General features: G+C 34.8%; 1 long non-coding RNA gene across 1 annotated transcript; it reads right to left on the bottom strand.

Moving 5' to 3' along the window:
- Window positions 1–2,293: 2,293 nt before the first annotated feature.
- On the bottom strand, window positions 2,294–9,014 carry LOC149070457 (uncharacterized). The gene is made up of 3 exons (XR_016195080.1): window positions 7,826–9,014; window positions 4,310–4,412; window positions 2,294–3,161 (listed from the first exon to the last, which is right to left on the bottom strand). It is a non-coding gene; the product is annotated as an uncharacterized LOC149070457 (long non-coding RNA).
- Between the last annotated feature and the right edge of the window lie 1,295 nt (window positions 9,015–10,309).

Below are 10,309 nucleotides of genomic sequence, written 5' to 3'. Positions count from 1 at the left end.
TTTATGAAGATCAAACCGAAAGCAATTTTCATCAACCAATACGAGATCTAAGATTTTACCATAACAATTTGCAACATTATTTAATTGGATAAACGAATGGCCCAAAACAAAATCAATCAATTCAGATGTAACAGTTGAGGAAGAACTAATATTAGTATGCGATTGCCAATCGATCGAAGACATTAAAATCACCAAAAATTAAAATATTAGATTTAGAATTAGACAAAATATCAATTGTACTGTGAAATTCATTATACAATGAATGACTAGACGACGGTGGAAAATAGATAACACATATATGAACGCTAAAAAATTGAGAAAGTTTAATTGTTACCCAAATGTCTTCATTGGAAGTTTCAGCAGCCGAACACCTACCCCAGTAGCACATCAATATAGAACGACGTAGAGATTTCGATACCGTTCGACGTCGTTTACCGATGTCGTTCTACGTAAAAATGGCATATATTTATCTGTATAGTTCGATGTAGCGAATCCGACGTCGAACTATATCTTTCCCAAGACCGTTCGACGTCGTTTACCGATGTCGTTCTACGTAAAAATGGCATATATTTGTCTGTATAGTTCGACGTAGCGATTCCGACGTCGAGCTACATCTCTCCCGAGAACGTTCGACGTCGTTTACCGATGTCGTTCTACGTAAAAATGGCATATATTTGTCTGTACAGTTCGATGTAGCGAATCCGACGTCGATATAAAAATGTCATACATTTGTCGACGTAGTTTGACGTTTACGATTACGTTAGCTATGATTTGTTATTACAATATAAAACATGTCGCCACATTTCTATTTCGAGAAGTCGGCCCTTTCTTCATCCTGCGGCACACTTAAATTCAAATAAAATAGAAAAATAATTTTTTGTTATGATTGTCACAAAATATGTTTTAAATAACTATTTACTACAATCGGTCACAAAAAATAAATTCAAATTCAAAAACTCATTCTGCTGTTAATTTAATGTTAAATCCAAGTTAATACAGTTTACAATGTCTGCTTTTTCTAGGTTGAATTTTGAGCAGGGATAGGTTTAAATATCTTCTTGTAAGACTTATTATTTGTAATAGATTTCTGCGTTCCATAGTATCAAATGAAATGCAAAAAAGATTGCTTTCCATAAATATGATAACGTATGATAACAAGAACAGAGGTATTTCTACATGCCTTTTTTTTTTTGTGCAATTCTTGAAAATTCTTCCATTAAGTAATAACAGAAATGAACCATGGCCAATATTAAAAAAAAAACGATTGCTTTTTTTCTCTCAAAATTGCTCAGTTTCCCCTCTTACACATACATCTAATTTGAAAAAAATAATTAAATTCCTCGCACTTAAGTACTCAGATACTTTGACCTTTGAAGACCGGACACACCCCGCTTCCCATCTCATAGAGATATCGAAGCGTTCCCGGAGGATGGGTGTATAGTACTCAGATATTGTATAATCAATATCTGCGGCTTCAGACTTCTTTTAAAAATTAATCTGATAATTTCCTTAAAAAATGTTTATGGCATAACTACAATTCTCACGTAGCACACTAGTTGAAAAACTCTGATGCATAAGTTCTAGTTACATTCAGAATTCAGTTTCTATACTACTATACGAAACACATGTGTTCTGAACGTAAAAAACAGAACTTACTGCTACAAAAAGTAAGTGTAACAATAGTGAGCCAGTTCAAAATATTTAATGTTATTTTTAATATTTGAAATAATTATTTGTATAATAATTTATTATAATTCAAACTCATCTGTTATTGTTATTAGATCAAATTTTGACTGCTAAGAATTATATAAATAAAATATTTACAGTCCATATAGCAGTAAATGGCCACCCAGATATTGAATGAAAACAATGAAAAATATGCAATAGGCTTGACAAAATTGTAAAAAGAAACATCACTGAAAAATATTATAAGTGGAATAGGTCTCTGGTATAATTTAAAATGAAAATTTGACTTTCTTGTATTCTTTCACAGGTGATATTTTTTATCCACAGAAAAACAAGGTGCTGCTCTTTCGATTTCAACTGTGGGAAATAATGCAATAATATCTGGACGTATTATGTAGACACATAATTTTGTACATGAACAAAACGCCTATTATTTCCTGTCAAACTCAAAAACCTTGAGCAATTATTTTTCTTTTATTTCTTGAAACAGGCATATAGTTATAGGTATTTTTGAGAGAGCTTTTATTTTTTTAATTTTTATTATTTATTTTATTTTGAGTTTTATTTTTTTATTTATTCTTTTCCAATTCCTGCTTTTTCTGTTTTCTCTAAGCTTCATTTTTTTTATATTTAAGCATTCGAGAAGTTGCTTCTGCAGGAATTTAGTCTCATTATTTTTTTTTTGTCTTAATATCTGTATGTAGATAGAAAAGAATTCTCTTAAAAGATATAGTATGTTTGAAAGCAAAATGTATTTAAGATTGTTCACAGAGGAGGGTATCACTTCAGCAAGATTGGTAGGCCTGATTACAATGTCACATGTCATACAATTTAAATAATGTGAAAACGATTGACCCTAGAGTAGGCCACCCTTTCAACTTCATGTGCAATTTGTTTAACGTCTTTAAAGCACAATCAATTTTGTATTTAGAATATGAAATTATTACTCTTAGTGCAAAATGAAATGTCTTGCTTTGACTGATTATTGGCATCCTTTTTCCACCTAGTTTTTTTTTTCAAAACCAGCTTGGACACCGAACGGCAACTGAAAGAATATAGCTTGGTATATGGTAAAAAAAGCTACAGAGTTTTCTCATAACTTTTGATATATATTTTTTAAAACTTGAAAAAGGAAGCCTATTACTGGCGTACTTACCTCACACTATATACGTACAGGATTCTAGAAATTCAGGCCATTTGAACACACCACCAATAATTTTAAATGTATTTTATATGACCTGTTCAAATAAAACTAGTTCCAGTTTTCTGGGGATTAAATGAAGAGAGCAAAGATAAAGCGAGCACAAATAGAATTATTAGACATGATTTAATATTGCTCCATATACAAGTTCTTAAAGAGATATTTTCAAATATTGATACATTTTGTTAACACAGCTGGGAACTTTTTATTGCACATGGAACAGGGTGCTTCATGCCAGCAAAAAATTTCAGCAATCTTATGTTTCAGACAAAACCTATAAAACATTGAAAATACATTTCTTTTAATTTATTGAATATTGAGAATATTTTTATAGTAGCCTACATTAGAGAAATATATTTTATGAGTATAATTTGCAGGTGCAACTTTTCACTGGCTCAAGCCCCCCCCCCCTAACAATATTTCATGAAATCATGATAATTTTAAATAGGTATATATTAAAATGTTGAGCTGGTGTCCCACCAATATCTTTGATAACTTTATGGTGTGAAAAAATCATATTCTCTAACATCAAAATAATCTCTCAGACCAATCACACGAATACCACAAAAAATAATAGCTACTGATACATTTGCACTGGATGTTGGAAATGTTTTGCATCAGCGGGTGTTCATCTTGAGCTTCACGTTAAAAAAATCTGATTTCTGGATTGATTTGGACTTTCTAAACAGTGACTGAAATTTACTGGATGACTCTTAGCCGAACAAATTCAGTTTTATAGAATGGAAATAAGACAAAATGTAGTAAATTTGACCAGACCTATGCTTGGACTTTTCATGTGAAGGTTTTATGAACTGTAAAAACAGATTATTTCAACGTAGCAAGGCCATATATATGATATGAGGGATATTCCAACTCAGCAATATTTCCTTCATGACAACCCTGTATAGCAATCAGCTGCACAATCACACTCCGAGAATAATCGTTCAATGCATTAACTTCATATATACTGTACATCTTAAATTATATTACAAATTATACAAAATTACCATCATTATTGTAGGAATTGTCTATACTAAAAATATTTGATAATTAATTTTCACTAACTTTTTCAAGGTTGTATTATACAAGTTTACCATTTTAACCACATTTGCCCCCATGGCAGTTGAACAAGGGCGTAGCGAGGGGGGGGGGGAGACTTGGGGGGTCTCCCCCCCCCCCTGAAATGTGAGAAAATGACCGAAAAAAGGGAAAAAGATGGCCAAATCCATTGTTCTGTCACTTTGGTCCCCCCCCCCGAACGAAATTTCTGGCTACGCCCCTGCAGTTGAACATCAGTTTCCAACAGATTAGAACGCATGTTGATTCCTTTTTTTCTGATACAACTTTTATTTAAAATAATAAAATATCATAAAAGGTAAAATTCCAATTTAATGGTATTTAAAGAAAAAGAGAAATACTTACCGTTGCACATGATTTATTGGTGGAATAGTGCGAGACGACAGCATGGTATCATTATATAGGGAATTATCATTGTATCACAGTTTCATTGTGTCATGTTTAACTCCTAGAAAAATTCCAAATAGGTACATGTGGCATAAAAATTTCAAAGTATACATTTGCTTATTAATATTTCACGAACATACTTTGAACAATTTTAATCATAGCCCCTTGCATATAGAGTGGAAAGGGGAGCTGAAAAAGAATGTAATCACTGTTCACTTACATTAGAAATATACTACACAGAACCACATAAAAAATCCTGCTCTGAGCGATTATGGGTCCAGATTAGTATATCAGAGGCCCCATGATCTATATATAAGTTAATGGGCTAATAAATATTTTCAACATCACCAAGTAGGCATGCCCCCCTCTTTACATCTTGAAGATGGCCCCCAGACAGGAATCTGGTAAGGTACCCCCAAATGGCGTATTCACAAAGAGGCTAAGTGAACTATAGCTCAAGGCGAAAATTTCAAAGGGGCTGCAAATTTAAGGAATGACTGGTCAAGTAGTCAACTGGTCATGTCATTCAACCTTCCCACTCTACCAAGAGATCATGGAACTAAGTCACTATGCAGCAAAAAGAATGTGCAAGTACATGAGTAACAGTGTGTGCAAGCATAGGAGTAACAAAAAGTGATTTAGAGGGTGTGAGTATGGGAGTGACCTGGAGAGAGCAAGAAATCGGGTGAGTGTGTGACAAAATGATCAGGGTTGTAGTGATTTAAATCAGCAGTTTAAATCATGATTTAAATCAGCAGTTTAAATCATGATTTAAATCAATTTTTTTCGGATGTGAAAAATTATCTGTTGTAATTGAATAAAATTATTTATGCAGCTCTAAAGTGATTTAAATTGTTATTAGATTATTTCAAATATCAATTAATTTAAATATATTTTCAAATATTTTATATTATAATGTATATTATAAGTTGACTTAGAAAATCAAAAATTGCATGGCGATGAATGGATGGATAATGAATAAATTCTGTGTGTTATCAAATAGTGTGGTAAAGCCATCTATGTTGATACTATTGACACATCTGACTTATCACATGCTGGAAATTATTTAGCAAATGTGGTTTTTAGTTCAGTGAAGTCAACAGAAGAAAACTTCATATGTAACATATCAAATTTTGTTACTGCAAATATGGTTTCATCCAGAAAGACCCTGGATGAAAAGCTTGGCTTTTCGGGACTTACATATTGCTACAGTGCCCACATTTTAAACTTGTTAGTCAAAGATTTGGTTAAAACTGATGTAACAAAGCATGTTACAAGTATATTTAGATACTTCCGCAATCATCTCTCAAAAGCATGGTATCATGTGTAATGTGGAAGTGCATTGGTCTTCCTGCAGAGGTATGATGGAATACAATACTTATTGTGATTCTCTTGAATCTTATGTTAAAAATTCGTCAGTTGTTACCAAAGTTTGTGAAGACCACAGATCTCAGATAGTAACATCTCTAGTGAAAAAGAAATGTCAAGGACATAATTGCAATTCTGAAACCAATAGCCAATTAATTAACTATTTTGTACAAAGGAACACACACACAACTGCTCCATAGCTGAATGTGTATTGGCATGGAAAAAGCTGCAATTGAAGATAAAAGAAGCATCAACATCAAACAATACAAAAGGTTTTGTCATCAGAATGTAAAAATATATATGAAAAATAATTAACAGATGCACACTTTTATGCATTTATTATAAGCTCGTCAGTGTTAACTTCTAATAGGGAATTAATGTCACAAAAGAAGAGAGAAATAAGGATCTTGAATTTATCGAACAAAAATGTGGCTCTGGCTTCTTTGCAATTACATTAGTTTTTGGGAAAGTTGGAACCATTTCATGATAAAAAAGATTTTTTAACCCCAAGGTTGTTGATACAATGTCTGATTTTGAGTGATGGAATAGTTTTTATAATGTTTTGGGTAAAGATACAATTACAGAGAGCGATATGTGATTTGTAAACATGCTAACTACAGCCAAATCATTGGCTGGGGGTCAGGTTTGTTAGTGTGTATAAGCATGGGATTGGCTTAAAGAGCAATGAACTAGGCTGTGAGGCAAAAAAAAAGAACAACATAGAGTGTGCAAGCATGAGAGTGACCTAGAGAGTAAGGAATGTGGCCAGAGACAAAAGGAGTTACATTGTTATTGATGAAATATTTTAACACTGTATAGAATAATGTGCCAAGACCAAAGAGCGATATTTTTATATAGCCAATTATCACATTGTGTTGAAGTTTCAGTCAAGTTTAACTCATAGCATGCAAAATTTCAAATAAGTATATACTATAGATTTCAAATAAATTTCCATGTTCATATTTGATTTATTACGTACATACTTTAAACAATTTTAAGCATGCCCCCTTGCATTCAGGGAAAAGGGGGGCATGATGATTGAATTCTGTCATGACAAAATTCAATAACTTTAATTTCTACATAAAAATATAATTCATATAAAATATACATAATATTATACAAAAGTTTACTTCAGAGAACATAAAAACCCCTGCCCTGATAGCCCACGGGTGAGGCTTAGGATACAAAATGGCGAAAAATCGGGCCTGTAAATAGGCTGGGGCATCGAGCCAAATGGAGCCTCACAAAAAATATGTTTACTTATTTTGCAACCTTTTAACAGGGACCCCAAGACGGAACGCTACGACCTTGCCCAGCCCATGATCATTCAGTTTGACATGAAAATTATTGACAAGAAAAAAATATTGAGGGGGCTGAAAATCCCTAATCGTCCCGTAGGCAGGAGGAATGGTGTGTGGTATTGTGTATATTCGTGAATATGGGTTGGGGGCTCAGCACAAAATTTATAGGGAGCGCTCAACATGGCTCATCACAAGGGTGGGGCTGACAGCCCCCCCCCCCCCGGGGAAAATACCATCATTTTTGATTTTTCCATGTTATGAATACAGAAGGGCCCCAGATCTTAGTCTAAGCGCCCTACCCCTGGATGTGGGCCAAGGGCATAGCAGGGGGGGGAGGGAACTGGGGGGGTCTGGTCCCCCCCCCCCGAAATGTGAGAAAATTATCGAATATAAGGGAAAAAGATGGCCAAATCTATTATTCTATCACTTTGGTTCCCTCCCCCCGAACGAAATTTATGGCTACGCCCCTGATGTGGGCCATAGGAGCTCAAATAGCCTCAGCTCCAAGGTTACGGCACGTACGGCTCAAGAGAGAGTGCCGTGACAACCCTTATTTATTTTTTTACACTGTAAATTCACTGCAGGGGGCCCATGTTAATCTGATCTCAAAGCGGCATTAAGAGCAAGCTCTAAGCAACTTTCACGCGGCTTTGATCTGATCTAAGGGCCCGCCAAAGATCACAGCCTAGCAGCAGGGAACGGATTCATCAAAAACAACGGTAAAAAAAAAAAATAAACATTGACAATATCTAATACTTGGAAAATTTATCATACAGTTCGATAGCAACAGTGAAATAATGCTTACCTTTTCTCTAAACGCTGTCTTCGGCGTCAACTGTTTCGTTAATAAACAATAAAATCGCCGGCCTTCGCAGCTTGTAACTAACGCCGTGCTTTCAAAATGGCCGGCTTTGTTGATGCTTACTGACAGGGGAGAAACGCGTAGTGTCCTATACTGTTCTTTGTCGTTGTCGGTCGTTATAAATGGCAAGTGCGACGTTATGATGGGCGAAAAATTTAGATTATTTCATAAGAAACAAATTATCGTTTAAGATATTCTCCTTCGAAACGAAATGCTGTAAAAGTGAGAGTAAAACTATTTTAGAGAAAAAAATGAAGGTATTTTGGCGTTTACCGACTGAATACATTTTTACTATACCGTTCGGTATCGGACACGTAGAAATTTCCGACCTCTTTCGACGCTCGGTATCCACTCGACGAACCGGCGTCGCATCGACGTCGATCCGACGCATGCCGATACCGTTGTGCTACTGGGGTAGCTGACAAAAAACTATTCTTGATAGCAAAAGCACACCACCACCTCTTAACCTATGAGAGTCACTACGATCACGTCTAAAAACTATATATCTGTCATCGAATAATTCATCACTACATATATCATTAACAAGCCATGTTTCGTTAAACATATTACATCATAGTTACAGGCAAGAACCGAAGTAAAAAAAATTTGATGTCATTATGAGCGTCCTTCTAAGTTTCGGAAAATTCGCTCTTTTTGTCCTCCTTTTCAGGTTTCTGGAATTATTTTGCTAGTTTTTCTGAAGAAATTTTACTCTGACGAAATTTCTAGAATTTTTTCGGTTTTTTTTTACGAATAATTATTGTTTGGCTGGATTTATTAGACAGTGTAGTGGCGCCATCTGTTGCGGAAATTTGGAAAAGTGACATGACTCGCAAGCGTCGTTCTTTCTCAGTTTTCGGATTTGGTAACCCTACATATAGAAAAAAAGAAGGGGGGGGAACGGACAGGATTGTTTTTGTGGTACAAGATATACTGAAAAACTGGTTAATTTTTTAGAGATAATGATTTTTGAAAAATTTCATCTCTGCCGCTACCGGGACTCGAATGCCACTTGTAAGAGGCTTTTGAAGATTGAAATTTTGTAGGGAAAACTCCTATCTTTTATACCTTGGAACATCTTTGAAACTTTTTTTCCCGTCAGTTATACCTCTGAAATTCCACGAAAATAAATAAATACAATTAAAAAAAAAATTAAAATAAATAAATAAAAAAAATAAATTTTTAGTACCCGTATACTAACTTGCCGTGTGGCAAACTGGTCCATATTCAAAGAGAATTTCTAACCAATAGATGCAATATCGGAAATATAAAATATAAACAAAAGCACAATGTTTGAAGGGAAATCTACTGAAAAAAATTGATTAAATGATACAAAAAATCAATAGAATTATTTGATGAAGCGGTAAATATGTGCGGAAGCGGAATGGCTTTCGCAGGCCTCAGACAAAATTATTTAAAATTGTTGGAAATATCAGGATTATAAAAAAAGACGCTAAAAGCAAAAAGAAAACATTTAACAAAGGAAGATCTGCATAAAATGATTACATAAGCAAATACTACTACTACTTAACCGTGCATGTACATCGTTCACATTCGTCTGGGAAATCGGTACATGCTGGAAGGTGTGTTCTGAGTGCATGTATGGCCTCTAGTGTATTTATATTGTCAGAGTTTTGTTTCGTGTTTCTGCTGATGCTACCATCTGTCTTCCATAGTTTGAAATGAAGCTGACAAATGCTGGAATTTTCATGTTATGTAAGTATGATGTTGAAGGTCTAGCTTCTCTTATAATACTTCTCTTATAATCTCTTATGATACTACTCTTATATACTGCGGGTTTTGGGGTTCTTAGAGATTAGAGAGCACTCCCCGAAGAATCTCATGATTGTTCATCAACATTTGAGTGAGCATATGTTGCCTCTGTGACTCAGCTACATCATGGTCTGTGCCCAAATCTAAACACCTACTTTTGGCATCTGCTAATGCAATGAACCTTTCAACAGGCATGTCAGCAGGCTGCCTAAAGTCCATCAGCGCTGCCTGGGGTGATAACTTGGTGCAAAATTGTTTTTGCAACTTATCAACAATGTCGTTGAAAGTTTGTTTCTGGGCCTAGCTCCACCACATATTGTCTTGCTTCAGCTTGCAGCCTATCTTTAATGGCGTACAATTTTTCCTCCTCAGTCCATTTGTAAATTGTGGCGGCATCTTTAATGCGGCCCACAAATTCCTTCACAGATGGCACTATTTCTGCCTTGAAACACAGGCAGAGCCTGAATTTGAAAAAGATTGAGGGACGACTGGGGCGTAAATGCTCCTGCTACTGGTTGGTTCATTTTGGGTGACACCTTTTTTTTTTGTATACCCTAATTAATCACTATTTTCTTATATTTCACACACTTTCTGCAATACCTTCGTATTTTTACCCAATAGAGTATCCCTTCCAAAATTTTTAAACTCAAATTT

The sequence above is a fragment of the Pholcus phalangioides genome, unplaced genomic scaffold (assembly GCF_987345545.1).
Source record: "Pholcus phalangioides strain wild (caught in Gottingen) unplaced genomic scaffold, Ppha-v1.0 ptg000022l_1, whole genome shotgun sequence".
Lineage (NCBI taxonomy): Eukaryota > Metazoa > Arthropoda > Arachnida > Araneae > Pholcidae > Pholcus > Pholcus phalangioides.
This window is presented reverse-complemented; position numbering and strand designations above follow the sequence as displayed.